Source organism: Lagenorhynchus albirostris, chromosome 16, assembly GCF_949774975.1.
Source record: "Lagenorhynchus albirostris chromosome 16, mLagAlb1.1, whole genome shotgun sequence".
Taxonomy (NCBI): domain Eukaryota; kingdom Metazoa; phylum Chordata; class Mammalia; order Artiodactyla; family Delphinidae; genus Lagenorhynchus; species Lagenorhynchus albirostris.
Window position 1 is genome coordinate 65,892,340 of NC_083110.1, and position 27,984 is coordinate 65,920,323.

Below are 27,984 nucleotides of genomic sequence, written 5' to 3' on the forward strand. Positions count from 1 at the left end.
TTTTTTTAAATTAATTAATTTATTTTTGGCTGCATTGGGTCTTCACTGCTGCTCGCAGGCTTTCTCTAGTTGCGGCGAGCGGGGGCTACTCTTCGTTGTGGTGTGCGGGCTTTTCATCGCAGTGGCTTCTCTTGTTGTGGAGCATGGGCTCTATGCGTGCGGGCTTCAGTAGTTGCGGCTCGTGGGTTCTAGAGTGCAGGCTCAGTAGTTGTGGCACATAGGCTTAGTTGCTCCGCGGCATGTGGGATCTTCCCGGACCAGGGCTCGAACCCGTGTCCCCTGCATTGGCAGGTGGATTTTCAACCACTGCGCCACCAGGGAAGCCCTGGTAGCCCTTTTTTAGAGAGAAAAATACAGAGTGACCATGAGACGTTATTAGGACTTCTCCCAAGACCATGCAGGTGAGGGGAGTTGAGGTGTAAGCCTCATGAGCTTCATGGGAAATTCATGCCTGCATCTATTCTAGTGCCTAGCACCAGTGTCTTGCTAACCAGGCAAGGGCATTGCACAGATATTTAAGTTGCATTGCTTTCCTTACTCATACAGTCTATGAAATCCTAAGATGATTTCAGAGCATCCCTTGTTGGTCTCTATTTTCTAAGAAATCAGAAGCAATTTCCTGCTCTGGAGCAGGGTGGTTGGGTAGTACGATGCTGGTGGAGCACTAGATGGCAAAGATGAGTGCAATTTCACCTGAAAACTGAGCTAGGACAAATGTGGCAAATCATATTTGAGCCTTGGAGCTCCTGGGATGGAGGCAGGGAGGCATCAAGCATCTGGCAGTATAAAAATAATGTGGTCCAGCAGAGGGCTTTCCTTTCTGGAGATTCCTATCTCTTGTAGACTCAAATAGACTTATTAAAAAGTTTAAGGATTTATTGTCAGCTAGGGGACGGATGAATTCTGTGTGGACATCCTGCAGGCAAGGGCACCATCTCATTCATCTTGGTGTCCCTAGCACGAGTCTCACACTGGCTGGTGCTAGAATGTTTATTTAAATTGCAGCAGAAACTTGAAAGTGGTCAGTGAAGATGGGTTCAGCATGAATAATCAGGTTCTGCATTTTAACATGGCACATAAAATTCATAGTTAGGTATTCACTTTCTTAGTCTCTCTTCAACCTGGAATTCCACTGACGAGGATGAGGTAGGAGAGTAAATAGCCTCTGAGAATGAGCTGCCCAGGTAGGATCGTAGCCAGACTCCACACTCAGGAATACGGAGTCCGTCTACATTTTCTGAGCAGGAGAATTGGCCGAAACTTCAGAAAAAGGTTTTTCATTTCACTATTTGACACTTGGAGCCTCGTGGTCTTTGGATAGAAATTTAAATTTCCAACTCAAAAAACTGGAAGTGTAAAGAAAGAAAACTTGCCACTCTTTCATACACATTAGACATTTACCTAAAGTTAGTATCCGAAGCAGCTTAAAGATGACTAAGGATTCACTCTGAAGATAAAAGTGACTGAGAGGACGAGCTGGTGAAGGACCCTGCAGTCCCAGAAAGAGGGAAAAGGGCAGCTGGGAAACAGCCGCTCTACAAGAAAGATCAAAACACGTGGCACGGAGAGCAGCAGGAAACAGTGATACTCCGATCCTAGGAACCCTCTCGACATTTCACAGCAGTTCTGAAGCCAATTTGAGCATCCTCTTGGGAACAGTCCTTTTGAGAACATCAACATGAAAAGAATACAAGTGTTCTCTGTGCTGGAGAAGGACAGAGACTTTCGGGAGGTGTGGCCTACGTAACATAAATCCCACGATTGTCATTCTGGTGCAGGCAGAGAGCAGCTCAAAGGAAATGGCTGCAGTTTGGGTTCTATTTCAGTCCCAGGTGATATGAAGGCTTAGAATTTCTGTTTACATCACTTTCTAGTAAGGATGACTTTAGGGGGAACTTCCATGGTCTCCTTCTTGGAGCTGAAGTAAAAATAAAGTCAACACTGGAGATTTCCCATATTTCTATCTCATCTGCTCAGGCAGGGACTCCTTGATGAGTTCTATAATCTTGCTTTTGTAAAGCTGCAATGACAGTGACAGCTGCTTCAAAACTCTTAGTGACATTTCCTGGAACACAGACTGCGCTCTGAGTTGAAATTTCATTTGACACATTTTAGGCCTGGTGGTTTTCAATGAGGGAGAAAAAAACCACATTGTTAAATACTACTGCAAAATTTCACTTTGCTTAATGGGCAATAAAACAAATACAGTGTGTTCAGGTGGCTCAACCTTCTGGTTTGACCATCTGGCCTGATGAAGATACTCAATGTCCCTTGTCTTTTGCTGGCTTTCCCTCCACTGTCTACTGATGAGTAGGTGGCTGTCAGCATAATTAGCTCCTGCTTGACACCTGCTTAAAAGAAATGTCCTAATACATCTCCAACGATACCCTGGCAGTCGAAATAAAACAAAGCACCACAATAGAAGAGACTCCACCTGGTCAAGAATGTTGGCCTTATTCTTATAGTTTGAAAAGATACTTCAAGAATATTGGCATTTTCTATTCAAACAAAATGCTCAAAGAAATAGCCACTCATTCCTTCTACAACATTCTGGATTTAAGGTTTAGGAAGAAGCACTGATGTTTCAAGGAAGAGGACCCAGAACTATCAAAAGGGGAAAATGCTATTGAAAATCTAGAAGAAGATACAAAAATAGTAAATCTGTCCTGCGTAGACTGATGGACTCTTAGCATTTCCAGAGAAGACTGACAACAGAAAACAAAAAGTGAGTCACTCTGTAGAAAACTTACAGACTGTTCTGCCCCAGGGGATGGAGTATACATATAGAAACATAGTCATTTTGAGGGTACAAGCTAAAAACATTTCTCAATTTTCCCTTTCTCTTCTCATGATAAGAAGGCTTTGATCATCTTAGCTTTTGTAGAGCTTATATGAAAATGAAGGAGTAGATAGCAAGTGAATAATGATTTTGGTTTGGAATCTCTTCTCTAGACACAGTTTGCTTTAAAACAACACACACACACACACACACACACACAGAATGAAACTTCCACTTGGAGGTTCATGATGGTGTAATTGGTACCAAATTAGTCCTCCTATTATAAACAACCGAAACACACAGATACACAAACAAAAAATTGAATGACATATACAAGGCAGTTGTTTTCAGGTAGTGGATAACAGGCATGGAAAACCGCAATCCCTGAAAAAGAGAAAACTTACAAGGTGAGAATTCAGGGCAGCTAAAAGCTGTATTCTATAGGGTAAGACGTCATAGAGGAGAAAGCTGCACATGGGGGGTGGTGGTGGTAAAAGTTTGTTTGCACAGGGGTTCCTTGTGAATCCTTGGTTGAAGACTAGGCTGCATGCGTGCAGAGTGAGATTACATGGAGGCATATGTAAAAGTGTCTGTTAATGGCGTTGAGAAGAGACCGGAGATTCTAGTTATCAGTCAGTGCTGAGAAACATTGGAGGTTCAGCCCAGTTAGAATGGAGAAACCTCATTAACACTCCAGCATCCAGTTAAGACATCAGGAAAGTCTTACCTTAAAAGTAATGGCTGGGACTTCCCTGGTGGCTCAGTGGTTAAGAATCCGCCTGCCAATGCAGGGGACATGCATTCGAGCCCTGGTCCGGGAAGATACCACATGCTGCAGAGCAACTAAGCCTGTGTGCCACAACTACTGAGCCTGTGCTCTAGAGCCCACGAGCCACAACTACTGAGCCTGTGTGCTGCAACTCCTGAAGCCTGTGCTTTGCAACAAGAGAAGCCACCGCAATGAGAAGCCCGCGCACTGCAATGAAGAGTAGCCCCAGCTCGCCGCAACTAGAGAAAGCCTGCGTGCAGCAACGAAGACCCATTGCAGCCAAAAATAAAATTAAAAAAAAAAAGGGCCATATTTTAAAATAAGGCTCACTCTAGATCTGCCTTAACTGAATCTAAAATAAAAGACTAAAACAAAATTAGTAGCACATTAGGAACTTTTGGAATAATATTGGACATTTTATGAAACATAATTAGAGTCTCAGCAGCAAAGAAACTTTGAAGATTAGTGGCCAAAGATTTCCTATATTTGTTGAAAAACATTGGCTTACAGATCCATGATGCTTGGGGGACCCACAACAAGAAGAATACAGAGAAAGTCACACTTAGGCACTCAAACAGAAATTAAAAAATAAAGAAACAGAACATCTTGAAAGCAGACAAAGCAAGATACATGCAAGAGAATGGTAAGAGTGAAAGCTGACCTTATTAGAAACAAGAGAAGTAGGAAGATAAAGGAATGACATTTTTTAAAGGCTGAAAGAAAAAAACCTGACATCACATATTCTATATACAGAGAAAAAAATCCTTCATAAACAAGGGTGAAATATAGATATTTTCATAAAAATAAAAGCTGAGAAAATTAGTCATCACCAGACCTGAAAGATATTCTTCAGGCTGTCATTCCATCATCTTCCTGAATAATCTTAAAAAATGGCTATGCGAATGAATGAATGAATGAATGAATTTAATGACGTCACAGGACACAGTCATAATAAAAAAATAAACTATTTCTATATATTCACAATAAACAATTTAAAATAAAATTTTAAACAATTAAAAATTGTACCATAAAAATATCCAAGTATGTACAAAAACTCTAAAGAATGCAATACATTGCTGAGAGAAATTAAGAGTAAAATAAATAGAGAAATATACTCACGGATTAGACAATACAGTATTGTCAATTCTCTACATATTGTTGTGTAGATTCAACAAAATCACAATCATAATTCTACCAGCCTTTTTTTTAATTGACAAGATAATTCCAAAATTTATGTAGCAATGCAAAAGAGCTAGAATAGCTAAAATGACCTTGAGAAGGAAGAAGGAATTGGAGTGCCTACGTTATCTGATTTTAAGACTCACTACAGATCTACAGTAATCAAGGCAGTGTAGTACTGGGTAAACATACACATTTAGTAAAAAAAAAAAAAAAGTAATTAGTAAAAATAAAAAAAGAATAGGTAAACAGCTCATGAGATACATGTAGAAATCTAGAAAATTAGTTCCTTTCTCTAATATAAATCATGAACAAATTTAGAATTTGTGAATTCTGACAATGTAGGCTTTGCATTTCATACATTAAATCTTTGGAATGCAAGATTGCTCTTTTTGGGTTGGGAAGAAGCAAAGACCAGTTAGGAGTGACCAATGGATAGGGAAGAAGGAAAAAAATTCCGTTCTGATTTTAGTACTTTAAAAACAGAACAAAATATAAAAGCATGGTTTGTATTATGAGAGTCAATAAAATCATTATTGCAACGATCTACAAACAAACAAACAAAATACACAGATCAGTGGAACATAACAGATATTCTAGAAATAGATCCAAACATACGGTTAGTTGATTTTCAACAAAAGCGCTAACATCATTCTACACAGAAAGAAAACTTTTTATTCCTATGGGAAGAAAATGAACCTCAGACATGCCCTCACACCATATAAAAAGATGCATTCAGAATGGAACATGGGGACTTCCCTGGCGGTCCAGTAGTTAAGACTTCATCTTCCAATGCAGGGGGTGTGGGTTCGATCCCTGGTTGGGGAGCTAAGATCCCACATGCCTAGAGGCCAAAAAACCAAAACATAAAACAGAAGCAATACTGTAACAAATTCAGTAAAGACTTTAAAAATGGTCCACATCAAAAAAAAATCTTAGAAAAAAAGAATGGCACATGGACTTAAATGTAAAAGCTAAACAACAAAATAAAGTTCAAAAGTGTGATGAATCATGACATAAGACAGGACATATTATATTGCTTCATTTATATAAAATTAGTGACAGGCAAAACAACAGGCTAAACATTCAATGGAGACAACTTAGAATAGCAGTTGCCTATGGCGGTAGTAGGCATTGACCGGAAAAGGACACCAGGAGGTTTTCTGAGATGATGTGGAGATATTTTGTATTCTGATTTTGCTTGTGGTTGCATAGATTTATATATTTGTCAAAGCTCACCGAATTGTATATTTCAAATATAGGCTTTTTATTGTTGTAAATTGCATCTCAGTAATGTTGATTTTAAAAAGCTGATTTAGAAAGTTCCCTGTGGAGGAATATAAGCGGATTTTCTTTCCACAAAGCTTTTTGACACTTCTAAGTCCATCCTATATTGACACCAGAATTCATTGAGATCATTGAGCTGAATTCCGTGTTCAGTGTAGTTTTCCCAACACACTGTCGATGACTGTTAACAAAATAATAGATAGACAGATTTACAGTGGTTCGCAGTTAGAAAAACAAGATACTGTGGAGAACCCAGTGGCACTGTGTTTATTTGCTAGAAATTATTGATAAGCATTTATGTTGACCCAGTGCTGTGAAATGCAGTTTAATACTTTTTATTAGATGTTTTCTATGGCTTCTCTTTGGTGGAAACAGAAAGGAGAGATAATTGTATTCTAGAAATTCCAATCAAAATGTAGTCATAGCATAGAGTTATACTGTGATTGTAACATAGCCCACAGCAATATGAAAAATGGCCCTCGTAAGCTAATTTGATACCACAAGAAACTATGGAGGCAAAATGTGTTCTAGTTGGTGAAGTGATATGTAATGGGGTGGGGGGCAGGTTGGGAGTGGCTTGAGGGAGTTATTGACTCCTGATAATGTCTATATTATCCTCTTCGTTCACCGACTTTAATTTTACCACTCACCTTTTGTTTCCAAATGATTGAAATTAATCATGGTGGCTGGAATTGTCCTGTGGTCAGTGGCTGGGCTGTTTGCACTTGAATGTCAATTCAATTCCCACCAAGGCTTAGGGAGAAGTGGATTTAGTGACGGATCCATCATCTTGGGAACAGACAATGGCAAATGACAGTAACAACCAATAAAAAGCTCGGTTTAAAAGGTTTCCGTTAAGAGAGGAAATGGGAGGAAAAAGCGGGTTGCTTTTTGTTTATTATTTGAAATATTTGCTCAGGTCTCCAAGTTCAGGGCAGTACAGAGTTCTATAGTTGTAAATGGCTGAGTGAATCTCAAAAAGCAAGTATTCAGGTTGGCTTTGGTGAGGGAGAAGGTCAGATGCTGACTCTGCAGATTATTTGCCTCATCTCAAACTCTGAAGCCTGGAAAGCAGGCCAGGATTGCTTTGGAAGAATGGCTCGCAGCTGACATGTTTCTGGCAATCAGCACTGCAGTTCGTTTGACCATTTGGACTAAAGCTCAGTGTGGACAGAGAGGTTGCTCAGTTGAAGGAAGATAAAAAATGTCAGAGTCTTGTAATGAATAATTCTTCAGAGGCACCTGTTTGCCCCTCAGTGGGGTATGAATATTTTCATAGCTGTTTCTTGGTTAATTTTCAGGGGGATAAGCGTTAGGTGTGTGGGGATATGATCTGGGCTTTGCCCTGGAGCTTGTTTCTCTGCATTGTTTCTTGGATCCAGTTCCTATGAATATATTAGTATGTGTTTTGAGAGAAAGGATATCATGGTGAATAAATATGAGAAACAAGCTCCAAACTTCTCTTTTTTGGCCTGTCATAAAATAAGTTGGCACATAAGGCTCTCTTTCAGAAGTCCTGCAGTAGAGAAATCTGTTCCCTTCCTTCTTGTCACCCTTCCTGAAGGCCCCAATATCTGTGATCATCTTTCACCTAATACCTGGGCTCTTTAGTTTCTTTCCTTTTTTTTTTTTTTTAAATCTTTGGCTGTGTTGGGTCTTCGTTGCTGCACACGGGCTTTCTCTAGTTGCGGCGAGTGGGGGCTACTCTTCGTTGCGGTGCACGGGCTTCTCATTGCGGAGGCTTCTCTTGTTGTGGAGCACGGGCTCTAGGCACGTGGGCTTCAGAAGTTGTGGTATGTGGGCTCAGTAGTTGTGGCTCGCGGGCTCTAGAGCGCAGGCTCAGTAGTTGTGGCATACATGGGCTTAGTTGCTCCATGGCATGTGGGATCTTCCCGGACCAGGGATCGAACCTGTGTCCCCTGCATTGGCAGGCGGATTCTGAACCACTGCGTCACCAGAAAAGTCCCTCTTATTTTCTTAACCTTCAAATCTCTGGTGGTCTTTTTTTCTACTCTGCCTCATTTTCTCATGTTTAAACTCCTTAACTCCCTATTTCAAGCATGTCATTCTCTGACCATCACCTCCTAGCCTTCCAGCTTGCCTACTTCATAACACTGACTCCAGAAATTGTAAATGAGGCTGTGTTATTAGTGGTACCGTGTGGGCTTTGGACCTGGTCTGTTAGGCTTCAGATTCCAGCACTGAACAGCGGTGGGTGTGTATACATGTTCCTTAACCTTTCTTTCCTTCACTTTACTCACTTTTAATAGTAAACAATAATAACTACCTCTCAGGGTTACTGTAATGATTCAGTACGTTAATCCATGCAGAATGCTTCCAACAGTGCCAGGCATGTGGCATTTGCTCAATAAACGTGGAGGCCACATCAAACTCTCCAATCCATGGAGCTCACGGATACTTCTCACTCCCCGTAACCTCCCTCCTGCATGGTACTTTCCTCCTTAAATAGTGTAAATCCCATTGTCCATCTTTATAATTGGTTGTTTCCAAACATCTTAATTCCCTCATTCTATTATTCCTAATATATATGTACATATGTAGCAAAGTCCCAAGCTGGTTAGAACCAACTACCAACTTACTTTATGACTTCACTTGAACAAGCTGGATTGCTGGTGGAAACCAAGAGTGCTGACTCTATTCAACTGCAATTCATGACCCAACCTCTCTAATGAATCCTTAACACCACTTGGCAATCTAACTGCACTTTCCTGTTTGCAAATTATCTATGTCATACGTGCTCCTTTCTCCTCTCACCTTCCATTGCTACCATGGACTGTTCCTTGGCTGGTGACCTCACTTCTTGGATCACTGTGAACGTTCCCTCCACCTGAGGGAACTGCATCTTCTTTTCCACTACCAAATCCACTGCTTCACTTGCTTCTGTACTTACACTCTCTTTTCTGTTCTCAGGATTCAGAGGCCAACTTTGGCTCTTCAGCTTGATTTGACCCCACTCTGGTCTCCTTAGGCACTTGGGACTGTAATGGTTCCCTGTCTTTCCTATATCATCAGCTTCTCTCTCTTGGATCATAGTCATCATGGAAATGGTCTAGTGTTTCTTCTTTAAAGAACAGTTTAAAAACTTCCCTCAAAGTCCCAGATGGGTTTCCTGGTGACCTCTACCAAATATTAAAGGAAGGAATTATATCAATTCTCTACACTCTCTTTCAGAAGATAGGAGGGCGGGGAACACTTCCTAACTCATTGTAGGAGGCCAACATTACCCTAATATCAAAACTGGAAAAAGACATTACAAAAAAGAAAACTACAGACTAATATCTCTCAAGAGCATAGATGCAAAAATCCTCAACAAAATATTAGCAAATCACATCCAACATTGTGTAAAAAGAATTATACACCATGACCAAGTGGAATTTATCCCAGGTATACAAGGCTGTTTCAACTTTTCAAGAGTCAGGTAATGTATCCAGTCATATCAACAGGCTAAAGACAACGAATCACAGGATCATATCAATAGGTGCAGAAAAAGCATTTGACAAAATCCAACACTGATTCATGATAAAAACTTTCAGATCAACTATACGCTAATAAAATTAAAATATTAAAAAAAGACTTGCAGTAAATTAGGAATAGAAATGAACTTCTTCAACTTGATAAAGATTATCTACAAAAACCCTACAGCTAACACCATACTTAATGGCGAGGAACTTGAAGATTTCCCACTAAGATGTTGTACAAGGCAAGCTTGTCCCCTAAATCATACTGGAAGTCCTTGCTAATGCAATTAGACAAGACAAGACAAGAAAAGAAACAACAATGAGATATCACTACATACCTCTTAGAATGGCCCAAATCCAAATATTGACACACCGAATGCTGACAAGGGTGTGGATCAGCACGAACTCTCATTCATTGCTGGTGGAAAGGCAAAATAGTCCAGCCTCTTTAGATCGTTTGTGGTTTCTTAGAAAACTAAACACACTTTTACCATATGATCCAGCAACTGTGCTCCTTACCCAGAAAGGTTGAAAATGTATGTCCACACAAAAAACCTGCACATGGATGTTTATAGTAGCTTTATTCATAATTGACAAAGAGTGGAAGTAACCAAAATGTCCGACGGTAGGTGAATGGATAAATTGGGCATCCATTCAATGAAACGTTTTTAGCACTAAAAAGAAATGAGCTTATCAAACCATGAAAAGGTATGGAGGGATCTTCAATACATATTACTCAGTGAAAGAAGCCAACCTGAAAAGGCTGCATACAATATGATTCCAACTATATGACACTCTGCAAAAGCAGAACTATGGAGGCAGTAAAAAGATCCGTGGTTGCCACAGGTTGGGCAGGGGCAGTGGGGGGAGAAGGACCGATAGGCAGAGCACATAGGACTTTTAGGGCAGTGAAAATATTCTGTATGATATAGTGATGGACGTGTCATTCTATACTTGTCCAAACCTATAGAACGTACACCGTCAAAGGTAAACTACAGACTTTGGGCAATTATGATGTGTCGTTGTATGTTTATCAGTCATAACTAAGGGACCTGGTGGGGGATGTTGATAATGGGGGAGGCTGTGTGTGTGAGGGGCAGGGGTATTTGGGAAATCTCTGTATCTTCCTCTCCATTTTATTGTGAGCCAAAAACTGCTCTTAAAAAAAAAAAGTCATTTAAAAAAATCTAAAACTTCCTCCACCTACGTTCTCCTCTAGCTACTGTCCTAGTTCTTTGTTTTCCTTCACAGTACAACTGTTTTGTACCTTGTATTATGAAAAATTTCAAATATAAATAAAAGTAGAACTATAAAATGAACCCCTATGTACTCTCCATACAGATTTAAGAATTATTAGCTTTTGGTCATATTTCCTTCATTAGTTTTTGCTTTGACACTCTAAAGCAAGTATCAGGCCTTATGACATTTCATTTGTAGATATTTCAGTGCATCTCTTAAGTGCATTTTCTTACATAACCATGATTACATGATCATACCTAACACAATTAACAAAAATTCCTTACTATCAACTAATACCCACTTTAGATGTGTATTTCCTCAATTATTCCCAAAATATCTTGTTCTGTTGGTTTAGTTGAATAACAATCCAAACAAGGTTCCTACATTGCATTTGATTTTTATCTTTTAAATAGAATTCAGTCTTAAATAGAGTTCAGTCTAGAACATATATATATATTTTCTCTATGCCATGCACTTGTTAATGATATAGATTGGTTGTCTTGTAAAATGCCCCATGTAGTGTAATTCCTAAGAGAACTCTACTCCCTCATCTGCTCTTTTCTGTTGAACTCCCTCATTGGGTTTCCTGCTCCCACATTCCAAGAAGACAGCTCCATGAGGTACATGTTAACACAACCAATAGGCATGTCGCTTTCCTCACCTGATGTCTCAGCATCATTTGACAGCTGACCATCTCTACTTCCTGAAACCCTCTCTTCTCTTGGTTTCTGGGATCCATACTGTCCTATATTTCCTCTCATTTCAGGCATAGCTCTTCCTCAGTCTCTTTTCTGACTTCTGCTATGACTGACCTCTAAATACTGGAGTGGTCAGTATTTAGAGCTTCGTCCTGGGTCTCTTCTTTTCTTTTGCCCTCTGCGCTTAGCTAATCTCTAGCCCGTGGCTTTAAATATACCATCTATAGAGTTAACTCCCAAATCTATGTCTTTTAGCCCTGATTTCTTCAAAATTCCTGAGTTAAAATTTCACCCTCCTACCTGAATTTACATTTAAATGTTTAATGAGTATCTCAAAATTTAACTTATCAAAAGCAGAATACAGCTTTTCAGTGTCCTCTCCCCCCAAAGCCTCCTTTTACCCAGTTCTTTCAAATTTCAGTAAATACTACCATAAAATATCCAATTTCTTAAGCCCCAAATTAGGAATCATCTTTGGTTTCTCTGTTTTCCCTTAACTCTCACTTTCCACCCGTTAGTAAGATTTATTGACTCTATCTCCAAAGCATACCCCAGTCCTGCCCTCTTGTTTCCATCGCCGCAGATACCATCCTAGCTGCTGGCACTGCGTTTCTTCTCCAGATTTACTTCTGCACTCCCAACTGGATTTCCTGCTTCTACCTCTTCCCCTAGCCACTTCATCTTTCCTACAACAGCCAGGGTAAAAATTTTAAGAATATAAGTGAGAACAGGTCACTTTCTTGCTTAAGCCGCCCCCCCACCCACCAAATGGCTCCTCCATCAAATCCATAATAAACCCAGGGGCTTCCCTGGTGGCGCAGTGGTTGAGCGTCCGCCTGCCGAGGCAGGGGACGCGGGTTCGTGCCCCGGTCCGGGAGGATCCCACATGCCGCGGAGCGGCTGGGCCCGTGAGCCGTGGCCGCTGAGCCTGCGCGTCCGGAGCCTGTGCTCCGCAACGGGAGAGGCCACAGCAGTGAGAGGCCCGCGTACCGCAAAAAAAAAAAAAAGCATAATAAATCCAGGTTCATTACTCTGACCTACCTTTGTGTCCTGGTATCCTACCTTTCTCCTCCCCAGCTACACTGAGCAGGAATCTGAATGTTGGAGATCAGGAACATCAGCCACATTGGCAAGGGTGGTGAGAGAACTTCATAAGCCCATCATGATGCTTCAATGCTTTACACTGACAGATGTGTGTGTTCAGGCAGGGGCACAGATGCTCAGCTGCAGGCCACCCCAGCAGCATCACTTTCTCTTTATCCTTTCTTAAAAACACTGTTTCAAACAACAAAAAAGACAAAGCTCTGGTTGTTCTCTCTTGGTCCCCAGTTCTCTTCTTCTTCACTGAACTCTTCAGCCTGTGATTATGTCGTCAATTCATGCGTTTCTGTGTGCATCACCTGTCTTCTCCGTTAGTCTCTAAGTTCTAGGAGGAGAGGGTTCATACCGATTCTGAAGCCCATTCTCTTGCAGTGTGTAGCTCTGTGCCTGATACATAAATATTTGTTGAATGAAAAATGCATGAGTGTAGTCCTGTGTGACTCAATTTCTTTGCTCTTATTGAGAATCTTGTGCCCACATGTGTCTTAAGAATGTGCAAGAATCTGAAGTAGATGAAGGGATGTTACGTGTGTGCCATGTGAGGATTAGTGAAGATCATTTTGGAAGAAAATCTGAGAAAAACCACATCTCTTCTTCCTCTTTCTCCTGATAACAAAATAAGAAGATGTTCCACAGGTGGATAGGAAAGTCTCTTTTCCAAAGGGTCATGGGTGGCTAAGTGCCAAGAGTTTATCTTTCTTTCGTTGTTGCTGTTTAAACAGACCTCAGGTGCATTGGATTCATTGGAACTCACAACACACTCTCATCATTGGTTCATGCCAGGTCAACTCCAATCCAAATTTTATGTTCATCTTTCTTTTGCTTTCCTTTCTATGTGGTCCTGTTAAATCCTTATGCATGCATAAAAGCATGTATTTTATTTAGTTTGTTTTTAAGTTTATATAACGTGTGTCACATTGTAATCTGGGGCCTTCTTTTTATTAATATTACATTCCTATGATTCATCCAGATTACTGCTTGCCACTGTACGTCTCTTCACTGCTGTATTATATTTCATTGAGTGGTTATAGGATGTTTATTCATCCGTTCTTCCACTGATGGACATTTGGGTCAATAATATTACTGTCATAAATACAGCTATCCTTCTGAGCTTGTCCTTGACCTCCCGAATTCAGTTAAGCCAATATCTTTTAGGTTTTCATGTAGTGAGAAATGTGCTAGATACTATGAGAGATGCCAAGCTGTGTAAGAAAGGTGCCTGTCCTTTGCGAGTTCACACTGTGGAGACAGTCACAGAGAGCAGAATTTGCTAAATGCTGCAATGGCACCTCACTATAGAGTCAGACAGGGTAGAATAAGAGATTTCATTGAAAGTTCTGGCAGGTTTGAATGTTGGATCATGGTGAATGCAATGTGAACTTGATAGGTGGAAAGGGGGGACAGTTGAAGAGGGAAGATACTTCAGGAGTGGGAATAATGGGAGGAGTACAGAGGTAGGAAAATATACAAAGAATCTGCAAGACAGTGATATCCTTGGGGGTGGTTAAAGCCTGAGTTACAGGACAGACTGAGGGTGCATTTCAGGAAGGGGAAGTCCAGAAAGGAGGAAGGGAGGTAGGATTTCAACCTTGGAAGCTTTAAAGGTTGGAAGGAGGAGCTGAGCTTTTATTCCCTCCATTGCCTCTGCAGTTGAGACCATTGAAGGGGACAGGGTTGGCCACTTTGGTGGCTCTGAGGCTGTGCCTGGGTGGGGCTTGATGGGGTTGCTCTCGATGGGTCTGTGTCCTCTTTGGGACCGCTTACAGTTACGCGAAGACAAGTGTGTACAGTAGCTGGGAGATGCTGTGGACATTCTCTTTGCTTTCAGTTTCGGTACGCGACTCTCTTCCTTGATATTTTCTATAGAATTCGCAGGTCTGCTAGGAGACCAGTCTTTGTAGACAGAGACGAGATTTTTGAATGTTCTATGTTAGGTCTAACACAAGGTTTGTTCTCTAAAAATATTGCGTGTCTCAGCATGTTTTCCATAAAAAAGAATGCTAAAGAGAAGGGAGGATTTTTCTCTCTTGTTTATTTTAAAGATTTCTCTTCTGGAAGGGGACCCCTTTAATGTGCCTGCCATGCTTCCATGAACAAAGGAAAATTACAACTGAGGGGGAACGCAAACCTTCTCTTGTTCCCCAGCGGACATAGGATCCCACACACTCCCATTGTACTTACCATCTGGCTGACCCCAAATTGTTTTCTCTCAGTGACATTTGTTTATGTTGAGAGAAAGAGAGAGATGCATATGTAAATAATACGTAAGTAATTTGAAAGCATTTTGAGAAACATCATATACCACTTGCTCTGTTCTGGGGTTGGAGGCTTTTCACTTTCATAGGAAATCCTGCCTTGGTCTCAGATTGAACCCTCATTAAAGATGCTGGACTGGGAAGCTGACTCCCAGGACAGAGCCTGCAGGGGGGAACCCTTTGTCCCTAGTTGTATAGATTCCAACTCTAAAGTGTTTACGTCTGCTTTGATCTATGAGCATGTCCTTTAAGAAGTGGGCGAGGGGCAGAACACACAAAGGCTCAAATAAGTGACTGAACCAGAAAAACTGTGAAATCAGGGCAACCTGTAAATGAATACCTCGAGCTGAGCTGAGATGGGTTAAAAGCGATGATGTGATCTGATCTAAAGAGGGAAAATGAAGTAGTGTTCAGGGCTCCCGAAAGAAGTTAGCTCTGTAGACTCAAAATCATCCTGGGGGCAGGCACGGGCCTGACCTGTTTCTCGAAGGCGTTAGGTGGATGTTGGCTAGTTCCTTTGGCTTAAAGGATGAAAGCATTTCAAGGGAAAAGGCTAGAAATTTTCCAGTCATGCCCAGAGGACAAGAAGAACAGCCATGTGGTTAAAAAGACAGAATTGAAAGACATCTATGTCTGGGCGTGCTGTGGGCCCAGGTGGAGGGGGTGGTGACGCTGGGCGTTTTGTGTAAGCGCTCTGTGCCTCAGTCTCCTCTCTTCAAGGGAAGGATAAGCACGCCGACATCATATTTCTTAATGCTACCACATGTTATTTATTTATTGTTCTTTTCTCCCCTGTAAATATAAGCTCCACAAGGACGGGGACTTGGGGTGTTTTATATACTGCTGTATGCCCGGAGCCCAGAACAATTTAACACTGAATACATTTATGTTGAATGAATGATAAATGTGTAAATAGGGTTGCTCTTTGGGTTAAATGAGCCCACTTTTTTTTAAGTGTCTGCATAAAAAGATCCAGTAAATTTATTGGACTAACCTTTTGCCCCTACTTAACTCATTTCAGTTGCGGAAGTGGCACAGATTCTGGTTAAATACCGGGAGAGGGCTTCCCCGGTGGCGCAGTGGTTGAGAGTCCGCCTGCCGATGCAGGGGACACGGGTTCGTGCCCGGGTCCGGGAGGATCCCACATGCCGCGGAGCGGCTGGGACCGTGAGCCATGGCCGCTGAGCCTGTGCGTCCAGAGCCTGTGCCCCGCAACGGGAGGGGTCACAGCAGTGAGAGGCCCGCATACCGCATAAAAAAAAAAAAAAAAAAAAAAAGAACGGGAGAGAAGATCTCTATTTGCACTGCTTAATGTTAACTGTGAAGTCTCTGATCAAAATTGAGGACAGGGACCCAACATTTTCTAGCGTCATCCCGGGAGCCACATGTTTCCATTTCTCTTGAATCCCATGCACTCAAAGCCTAGTCATCTTTTTCTTACTCACAGACTCTGCTCAGTCCTGCTTCTCACTTTTGCTCTGACTCTGCGTCCTACCAAGAATCGTTTGCCTTCTCTCTGCCCTTCCAGGTCCTAACCCTCTGGCAGGGCCCATTTCACTCTCGCCCCCTCTGTGAGGTCCTCCCTGCTACCTCCCGCCTCTGGCAGCTTCTCCTCACTTAGTTCTGTTGGCATACATTCAGTGCAAAACATACACTTGCTGGGTCTTTCAGGACAGAGCAGCACAGGCCACGAGGACAGAGAGGTCTGATCTACTTGGCATGGAGACTCTTCTGTTGACTAACACAAGCTGAATTTCTACCAAATGCCTAGCTCTGTGCAAAGTGCTGGAATAGAGACTAACAGTGTTTTAGGGACAACTTTGAAAAGCCCAAACGCAATGAGACCTCTGCTGCTTTAGGTCTGGCTTAAAAGAAGGAGAGGAACTTTAAGTCCTAGAGACGTAACCCTTATTATCTGGACCTGTGTGCATCTTCCTTTCTCTGTTGCAAAAGCTTTAGTGATACACTAGTCCAGACAGGTTGTAAGATTTCCTCACATACATGCCAAGGAGCTTCTGCCACCTGGTGTGGTGAGAGGGCATTACAGTGTGATGAGAAATGGGAGCTTTAACTTTACCTTGTGGACTCTACGAATTTTCTAACGGTAGTCAATTCTTCTTTTCAAAGTAGTGTAAATTTTTCGATGTAAAAATTACATAGAGTCTCAATATATAAATAGATAAAAAGTGAGCTGCTGCAGGTAGTGTATGTTCTAACGAAGGTTGGAGATCTCAGTCCTGCCTTTTCAGCCTTCCTTTTTTCTCCAGAATTTTGTTAACGTTCTTTCATAGAACTTAGAGGACATGATCCATAGTGGAGAATGCAAGACTTGAAAAAAAAGATCTGCAAGGGCCAGGCGGTGGGGGTGCTATTATTATTATTCTGATGACCTCTACAATCCCTTCAGGGAAAAACAAAGTCACATTGAGTGAACTCTTTTTTTATGCCCAGTCCCTTATACACCTTATTTCATTATGTCTTCACACTCAGCCTATGAAGTAGGCTTTGCTGTCCCCATTTCACAGATGAAGAGAATGAACCAAGAGACATTCAGGATTTTGCCAGTCACTATGCAGCTTTTAACGGTTGAGCCATGATTGAAACCCGGGTCTTTCTGACGTCAGCATCAGAGCTTGTCTCTCCACATCACTTCCAACCCCAGAACTCTGTTTCTCCTGGAATGGGCGGTGGCAAAGCTCCTCTCAAGAGCATGGAAGACAGAGGATATTTTTAAGATCACAACCCTTCCTATTAGTCTCTTTTGTTCCCTGGTCTGTGCCAAAGCTGAAGGCAGTTTGGTAAAGAACGAGCCCAGGGTCTCTCTCTCTCTCTCTCTCTCTCTCTCTCTCTCACACACACACACACACACACACACACACACACACACACACACACACACACACACGGTGAGTGGGACACTGGGCAGAAAAAAATAAAAAGAGGAAAGAGGGAAAGAGAGGCTCTGGGACTTGCCTAAGGTTGAAAGATTAGCACCAAAGGACATTAGACTTCCTACCTCAAAACTTTGGTCATAAGATTGACTCCAGTGAGAGTCCCATGTTTCTGGGGAAAGAAGTGGGTATTTTGCCTTCACCAGAACCTGATGGTTTATACACGTCCCAGAGATGGAACCCATGGGCGGCCTGGAAGATTGCCTCCTGTTAGAGCTGGTCATCTGCCAAAGACACTCAGGGGATGCAAAGCCCAACTCTGTACTATTTCTGCTCTCCAGACGCTCACATCTGCCAAGTATGGAAGCTGTTCTCTCGCATGGGAGCCCTGAGGAATGGCATCAATTGGGGCCTCCAGTAACGCAATCACTTTTAATCAGCGTTTAATGAGGATATAAACAGCCTCAGCTTACCTCTGTGGCTGAGAGGCAACTACACATAAACCTCAATTACTCAGACATTTAAAAATCAATTTCAAATAACATGTCCAGGTGATGGAGCTAAAGGGATTAGAAGGATCAGAATGTGTGCAAAGGCCTGGCATGTCTTGTCAGTGCAGTTGACGTAGACAGCTCTAATGCAATAAAACTGGCCGGCTTGGTGCCCTGAGGGGTTAAGGGGAGCAGGTCTTATCTCCCAGCTCCTCCCAAAAGCAGAGGAGGATTCCAATGACAAAGCGAGAACACAGAAGTGAATTCTGCATGCTCAAACGGGGCTGGGAATATTACCTTCATTTCATTGTATAGTTGTGAAGAGGAAATGTAGCCTTAGGCTACCACTTAAGCCCCCTTCCACCCTAACCTGGCCTCCCTCTGCACTACCAGATCAGATATATTACTCTTTCTGTAGATGATCTCGACTCTTTTTGCCATCGTATCTGCTTATCATCCTTATCATCCCTGTCTACCTGCTGGTCATTTAGCTCCATAAACTCTTATCGAGCATGTACCACGGGGCAGGTACTGTGCTGAGCAACACGGGGACACAAAGGCGAGGACATTATAGTCTTTGCTTCACTTTACAGGGTAGAAGAAATGAGGCCAACTCCCTACCTGATCAGGGTTTACAGTCCTACCAAACCAAGTCACTTGAATCTTTAGACATGGCAGGCTCTTTGTCTCTCAGAGTCTCAGTCCTTGTGGAGAGAAGAGAGCCCTGCGGATCAGCTGCTTAGCCCTTCCTTTGATTCTGTGCATTCAAGATGTTTGTTCCAATTATTTTCTTCTTCTTGTTATTTGCTAAAGCTGGTAGGAGTCAAACACCTGTTACTTTCAACCAAAGAAACAACTCATACAAAGGATAATACCATTAATACTAATAATCATAGCTAGCATCTAATGAATAAGTATTAGGCACTAAGTATTTTGCTAAACACTTGCACTATCTTTTTTGACCGCCAAAATCACCCTATGAGGTAGCTTTTGCTATTACCTTAATTTCTTCATTTTGTAAGTTAACATACTTTATAGGACTGTTGCGTGGATTAAATGAGCTACAGTATAGCAGTGGGTACCAACAGGGTTGGCTATCCAGTACTGCCATTCCTATTTTAAGAATTATCACCATTCATGTTGTATTCCATGCCATCCCTTGGAGTTGTCAAAGTATAATGTTCCCAAAGGTAAAAACATGACTCATATGAAATAGAATGAACATGAATCAAAAATCTATTCACGGGCTTCCCTGGTGGCACAGTGGTTGAGAGTCCGCCTGCTGATGCAGGGGACGCGGGTTCGTGCCTCGGTCCGGGAAGATCCCACATGCAGCAGAGCGGCTGGGCCCGTGAGCCATGGCCGCTGAGCCTGCGCGTCCAGAGCCTGTGCTCCGCAACAAGGAGGCCACAACAGTGAGAGGCCTGCGTACTGCAAAAAAAAAAAAAAAAAAAATTCACTTTATCAATTCATGAGAAGATCATTAGGATGGCAGATCTGGTTCAAAGGAGAATCAGAGGAAGGGAATTTATAGAGTCAGTCAGTCAAAGGGATACTGAAATGAATTTGTTAATAGATTATAAAACTGCTTAACGTCTTACAGAGCAATAAAGCTGTAGACTTCTGGTTATGTTTTCTACCTTACAGAAATTGACCAGTCAGCGGACATATAGCTTCAGAGTATCTGGGCTCTAATCAAATACTAGTAAATAGCAAATTCAAATACAGGCACATTCTCCCAGGTCAGGGATGCAGCAAATGTTTTAGGTAGGAAATATTTTTGGCTTTCGAGATCATATGATCTCTTTTGAACTCTGACAGTGTAACACAAAAACCGGAGCTAATACATAAACAAATGGACGTGGCTGTTCCAATACGCCTTCATTTACAAACGCATGTGGCCGAGGCTCACAGTTTTGCCAACTCCTGTCCTAGATGATTAAATAATACTTGATGAGCCAGTTAAACAATGGCTAAGGGTGACATTGAGGGCACGTGCAGGTATCCTATTGCTTTGTCTCTAATTTTTGGCTCATTTTCTTAACAGCATTAAAATGTGAACGGGGCCTCCTGGACTTGCTGATGCAGTGTTCCCACCCACCCCGGCCATCTGCGTGGATACACCAGAGCCCTTATGCTTATTCAGGTGGACCCCATTCTCCTCCTGCCTGTCCTCATCTGTGTTGTCTAGACCACGGTTGGCACCTGACCCACTCTCCAAAACTGAAATGGGACTAAGTGGTTCCTACCCCAGGCTGGTTGCTTTCTTGAGTGGAAGAGATATAAACTCTGGAGCTGATGGATGCAGTAATCTGCCACCTCAACGGGAAAACAAAGGTTAGAAGAAACCTACTCACTGCCTCTCTGTGCCTCAGTTTCACTATCCACACAGTGGGGGTAATAACGGACCTACTTCCTGGGGTGTAGTTTAGTATGATAATGTGGGTAAAGCTTAAAGCACCGTATGTGCACTGTAAAAATGACTTCTCTTGTCTTTGATTTCTCTCCTAGTCTCGCCTTTGCCGGGTGACTCCAGTGCTAAATGGCTTTAGTATTGGTACAGAAGTTATGCTGATACCACAGCCCTGCCTCCCTCCTCAGTGCCCTTTCTTCTTGACACTGGTGTTTTATTTCACCATTGAAATCTAACCTTTGACTTTACTTAAACTGCTTCTTGAAACTTCGTGCTTTACAGTTGAGTAACTATGCTGACTTCTCTATTTTCTTCTGTGAGGAAGAGCAGAGAGGACCAAGCATTGGCTGAATGCTTTCAATCGATGATTTCTAATCCTCACAACCACCCATTTTTAGGCATACGTTATCCCTATTTTATTGTTATTTTATTTTATTTTGTTTCCCCCAAAGTCAAGTTTATTGAAGTGAAATTTATAAAGGCAAAAATCAAAATTTTGGGTGGACAGTTACAGAAGTTTTGACAAGCACTTTTTTTTTCTTGAAGGATAAGTGTATTAATTTATTCAATGAATAATTATTGTACCAGGCATTGTACTTAACAGCATAGTTCCAGAAGCTGCCTATCAGTCTGATTCTGCCTTCGCTGAGGAACCTGTCATCTGCTTGTGCAACATCACTCATGGGCCATCAGACAAGTTGGACAAAGAATCACTTATGTAACTACCATCCCCCCAAAATATTTCCATGTGCACCTTTGTGGTCAATCCTTTATCCTCTCCTTTGATTCGTAGCCCTTGGCAACCTCTGATCTAATCTCTGCCTTTGTAATTGTGTCACTTTAAAAATGTCATATAAATGGAATTTTGCACCTGACTTCTTCCGCTTAGAAGAATGTGCTGATGTTCATCCGTGTTGGAGCAGGTATGTAGTTCTTTTTATTCTTGAATAGAAATCCACTGTATGGATGTACAGTAGTTGTTGTTTTTTAATTGAAGAATAGTTGATTTACAATGTTGTGCTAATTTCTACTATACAGCAAAGTGACTCAGTTATACACATATATATACCTTCTCTTTTAAAATATTCTTTTCCATTATGGTTTATCCCAGGAGACTGGATATAGTTCCCTGTGCTATACAGTAAGACCTTGTTGTTTATCCATTCTAAATGTAATAGTTTGCATCTACCAAGCCAAACTTCCAGTCCATCCCTCTCCCTCCCCCCTCCTCCTTGGCAACCACAAGTCTGATCTCTATGTCTGTGAGTCTGTTTCTGTTTTGTAGATGGGTTCATTTGTGCCGTATTTTAGATTCCACATATAAGTGAAATCATATGGTATCTGTCTTTCTCTTTCTGACTTACTTCACTTAGTATGATAATCTCCAGGTCCATCCATGTTGCTGCAAATGGCGTTATTTCATTCTTTTTTTATGGCTGAGTAGTATTCCATTGTATAAGTATATCACATCTTCTTTATCCATTCATCTGTTGATGAACAATTAGGTTGTTTCCATGTCTTGGCTATTGTGAATAGTGCTGCTATGAACATAGGGGTGCATGTATCTTTTTGAATTATAGTTTTCTCCAGATATATGCCCAGGAGTGGGAATTGCTGGATCATGTGGCAACTCTATTTTTAGTTTTCTGAGGAACCTCCATACTGTTTTCCATAGTGGCTGCACCAACTTACATTCCCACCAACAGTGTAGGAGGGTTCCCTTTTCTCCACACCCTCTCCAGCATTTGTTGTCTGTAGATTTTTTCTGACCAGTGTGAGGTGGTACCTCATTGTAGTTTTGATTTGCATTTCTCTAATGATTAGTGATGTTGAGCATCTTTTCATGTGCCGACTGGCTATCTGTATGTTTTCTTTGGAGAAATGTCTGTTAAGGTGTTCTGCCCATTTCTTTATTGGGTTGTGTGCTTTTTGAGTTGTATGAGCTGTTTGTATGTTTTGGAGATTAAGCCCTTGTCGGTTGTGTCATTTGCAAATATTGTATTGTATTGTATCCTGCTACTTTGCTGAATTCATTTATTAGATCTAGTAGTTTTTGTGTGTAGTTCTTAGGGTTTTCTATTATGTCATCTGCAGATAGTGAAATTTTTACGTCTTCCCTTCCAATTTGGATAACTTTTATTTCTTTTCCTGTCTGATTGCTGTGACTAGGACTTCCAATACTGTGTTGGATAGAGGTGGTGAGAGTGGACATTCTTGTCTTGTTCCAGATTTTAGTGGGAAGACTTTCGGCTTTTCACCATTGAGTATTATAGTGGCTGTGGGTTTGTCATAAATGTCTTTCATTATGTTGAGATATGTTGCCTCTATACCCACTTTTGTATGAGTTCTTATGAAGGATTGATGTCGAGTTTTGTCAGATGCTTTATCTGCATGTATTGAGATGATCATGTGGTTTTCGATTTTTCTTTTCGTAATGTGTTATATTGATTGATTTGTGTATGTTGAACCATCCTTGTGAGCCTGGGGTGAATCCAGCTTGATCGTGGTGTATGATCTTTTCTATGTGTTGTTGGGTTTGGTTTGCTAATATTTTGTTGAGAACTTTTGCATCTGTATTCATCAAAGATGTTGGCCTGTAATTTTCTTTTTTGGTGGTATCTTTGGTTTTGGTATCTGGTGGCTTCATAGAATATCTTTGGGAGTGTTCCCTCCTCTTCAGTTTTTTGAAAGAGTTTGAGAAGGACCAGTATAAGTTCTTCTTTGTATGTTTGGTAGAATTCTCCTGTGAAGCCATCTGGTCCTGGACTTTTGTTTGTAGGGAGGTTTTATTTTTATTATTATTACAGATTCTATTTCGCTTCTAGTGATTCGTCTGTCAAATTATCCATTTCTTCTTGATTCAGTTTTGGTAGGTTCTATGTTTCTAGAAAGTTGTCCATTTCTTCTAGGTCAAATTTGTTGGCTAATTTAAGTGATTTACTTTCCAACTGTGATTTCCTCCTTCCTAGATCTTCTTTCTTCTTCTCTATTTAGAGAAGACCTTTCAATATTTCTCTTAGGGTAGGTTTAGTATTATGGTATTCTTTGAATTTTTGCTTATCTGAGAAATTCTTTATTTCTCCCACTATTCTAAGTGAAAATCTTGCTGGGTAGAGTATGCTGGGTTGCAGATTTCCCTTTCAAGACTCTGAATATATTTTGCCACTCCCTCTGGACTGCAGCGTTTCTGTAGAGAAAGCAGCTGATAGCTTTATGGGGGTTCCCTTATAGTGAACTCTTTGTTTTTCTCTTGCTTCCTTTAGAACCCTCTAACTTTTGCCACTTTTATTATGTCTTGGTGTAGGTCTTTTGGGATCATCTTATTTGGGACCCTCTGTGCTCCCTGTCTCTGGATAATGTTTCCTTTTTTAGGTTTGGGAAGTTTTTAGCTATAATTTTTTCAAATCCATTTTCAATCCCCTTTTCTCTTTCTTCTCCTTCTGGAATCCCTATTACGCATAGATTGGCATGCTTTATATTATCCCATAGGTCTCCTATATTGCTTTCATTTTTGTTTTTTAATTGGCTTTCTGTCTGCTGTTCTGATTGGGTAATTTCCATTATTCTATTTTCCAGAGCACTTATTCTCTCTTCTGCATTATTCATTCTGCTATTCATTGCTTTTAGCTCAGCTTTTGTCTCAGGAAATGAATCTTCTAATTTTTCTTGGCTCCTCCTTATAGTTTCTGGTTTCTTTTTACAGTACTCTGCATTTCTGTCTATAGATTTTCTTAAGTCTTTCAGTATTTTCATTACCTCGTTTTTGAGCTCAGTGTCTATTAGACTGAAGAGGTCTGTTTCACTGTTTGTTCCTTCAGAGGAATACTCTTGGTCCTTTAACTGGGGGTGGTTCCTCTGCTTCTTCATTTTGCTTATATTCCTCTTACTCTGTGAGTTTAGGAGAAGTAACTATCTACTGTAGTCTTGGAGGGCTATTGATATGCAGGAGCATCCCTGCGTAGCGTGTGTGGGTTTAATGTTGGCGTGAGGGCTGTTTTTGGTTTGGATGCTTGCCACCTCCTTCGTCGCGTGTGCTGGCTGTTATCTGCTTGATGGCGGTGTGCAGGTGCGTGGCCCGCACATACTCCCAGGGAGGCAGGGGAAGTGGTTGGCACCCAGTCGTGGGACTCTTGGTGGCAGTAGTGGCCCGTGCCCACCTCTGGAATCTGAGATGGCAGCAGTAGTTTGCACCCACCCCCGAAGCTCGTGTAGGCAGTGCCCTGCCACCTGAGAGCGTGCAAGCAGAGAAAGACCTTCCTATGGTGGGCATGCCCCTCTCCTTGTGTGCCCCCCAACAATGGCGCCTTCCCTCTCTGGTGGGCCCAGGCTTCTTCATGTACTCTGTTGGGTGTGCGCACCACACCCTAGCCCCCTCAGACTGTCTCCATGCAGCCAACCCCAGTCCTCTCCCTGGGTCTGACCTCTGAAGCCTGAGCCTCAGCACCCAGCCTCCACCCCGCCCCGGCAGAAGAGGGTCTCAGGCTGAGGGGTGCTGGGTAGCACTGACCATCTGCGCAGGTCTCTCTCCGTTTTGCTCTCTGCAGACGGGTTGCTGTGCTCTCCTCCAAGGCTCTGAAGTTCCCCCCTCTGGCTGATCTCCCTGCCTGTGAGGGGACTTCCCAGGGTGTGGAACTCTTTATTCTTTCATGGCTCCCTCCCAGGGGTACAGGTCCCATCCCAATTACTTTCTCTCTTTTTTTTTCTCTTGTCCTACCCAGTTACATGGAGATTTTCTTACCCTTTTGGAAGTCTGAGGTCTTCTGCCAGCGTTCAGTAGATGTTCTGTGAGAATCGTTTCACATGTAGATGTAGTTTTGGTCTACTTGTTGCAGAAGGTGAGCTCCATCTCCTACTCCTCCGCCATCTTGATCCGATCTCCTCTATCCCTATCCTTTTTTTTTTTGAGGTACGCGGGCCTCTCACTGTTGTGGCCTCTCCTGTTGTGGGACACAGGCTCCGGACGCGCAGGCTCAGCGGCCATGGCTCACGGGCCCAGCTGCTCCGCAGCATGTGGGATCTTCCCGGACCAGGGCATGAACCCATGTCCCCTGCATCGGCAGGCAGACTCTCAACCACTGCGCCGCCAGGGAAGCCCCTATCTTATAGATAAGATACTGAGGATCGGGGAGTTTGAAGACTGTAGTCCTAGGAAGTGTTTGGGGGCTGGGATTGCAGCCAGGCCTGACTGACTCCCAATGTAAGGAGTGGTTCTATCCACTCCTCTTCAAAGGACTTTTCACTTGGCTGCTATTTTGCCTCTAGCCGCTTCTCCTCCTTTGGCAAAACTGATCCTCTGTGGCCTGAATGAAGGAAACAAACATTATTTGGTGCCTAGAATCAAACAAGAAGCTTTTCACATGCTGTCCTTGAGTACTTCAGCAGCTCATATCCCATTTTTCGTTTTTGGGCAAGTCAGCAGGCAATATCTCCATCATGGGGTTCTCACTGTGATCTGGGCATGTGCTCACTGGTAATCTTGCTGGGTTCCAGAGAACTCTTCTCTCTGCACATGACAGGAATTCAGAGGTCAGACTCAGCTAAAAGCAGGATGCAGAGGCAGGTCATTCTACAAAGTTTATGTCCATTCTTAGCCTTTGCAAAGTACATATCCGAATGTCCTTTTTTTTTTTTTTTAACATCTTTATTGGGGTATAAGTGCTTTACAATGGTGTGCTAGTTTCTGCTTTACAACAAAGTGAATCAGTTATACATATACATATGTTCCCATATCTCTTCCCTCTTGCATCTCCCTCCCTCCCACCCTCCTCATCCCACCCCTCCAGGCGGTCACAAAGCACCAACATGATATCCATGTGCCATGCGGCTGCTTCCCACTAGCTATCTACCTTACGTTTGTCAGTGTATATATGTTCATGCCTCTCTATTGCCCTGTCACAGCTCACCCTTCCCCCTCCGCATATCCTCAAGTCCGTTCTCCAGTAGGTCTCTGTCTTTATTCCTGTCTTACCCTAGGTTCTTCATGACATTTTTTTTCTTAAATTCCATATATATGTGTTAGCATACAGTATTTGTCTTTCTCTTTCTGACTTACTTCACTCTGTATGACAGACTCTAGGTCTATCCACCTCATTACAAACAGCTCAATTTCGTTTCTTTTTATGGCTGAGTAATATTCCATTGTATATATGTGCCACATCTTCTTTATCCATTCATCCGATGATGGGCACTTAGGTTGTTTCCATCTCCGGGCTATTGTAAGTAGAGCTGCAATGAACATTTTGGTACATGACTCTTTTTGAATTTTGGTTTTCTCAGGGTATATGCCCAGCAGTGGGATTGCTGGGTCATATGGTAGTTCTATTTGTAGTTTTTTAAGGAACCTCCATACTGTTCTCCATAGTGGCTGTACCAATTCACATTCCCACCAGCAGTGCAAGAGTGTTCCCTTTTCTCCACACCCTCTCCAGCATTTATTGTTTCCAGATTTTTTGATCATGGCCATTCTGACTGGTGTGAGATGATATCTCATTGTAGTTTTGATTTGCATTTCTCTAATGATTAATGATGTTGAGCATTCTTTCATGTGTTTGTTGGCATTCTGTATATCTTCTTTGGAGAAATGTCTATTTAGGTCTTCTGCCCATTTTTGGATTGGGTTGTTTGTTTTTTTGTTATTGAGCTGCATGAGCTGCTTATAAATTTTGGAAATTAATCCTTTGTCGGTTGCTTCATTTGCAAATATTTTCTCCCATTCTGAGGGTTGTCTTTTGGTCTTGTTTATGGTTTCCTTTGCTGTGCAAAAGCTTTGAAGTTTCATTAGGTCCCATTTGTTTATTTTTGTTTTTATTTCCATTCCTCTAGGAGGTGGATCAAAAAGGATCTGGCTGTGATTTATGTCATAGAGTGTTCTGCCTATGTTTTCCTCTAGGAGTTTGATAGTTTCTGGCCTTACATTTAGGTCTTTAATCCATTTTGAGCTTATTTTTGTGTATGGTGTTAGGGAGTGATCTAATCTCATACTTTTACATGTACATGTCCAGTTTTCCCAGCACCACTTATTGAAGAGGCTGTCCTTTCTCCACTGTACATTCCTGCCACCTTTATCAAAGATAAGGTGACCATATGTGCGTGGGTTTATCTCTGGGCTTTCTATCCTGTTCCATTGATCTATCTTTCTGTTTTTGTGCCAGTACCATACTGTCTTGATGACTGTAGCTTTGTAGTATAGTCTGAAGTCAGGGAGCCTGATTCCTCCAGCTCCGTTTTTCGTTTTCAAGATTGCTTTGGCTATTCGGAGTCTTTTGTGTTTCCATACAAATTGTGAAATTTTCTGTTCCAGTTCTGTGAAAAATGCCAGTGGTCGTTTGATAGGGATTGCATTGAATCTATAGATTGCTTTGGGTAGTAGATTCATTTTCACAATGTTGATTCTTCCAATCCAA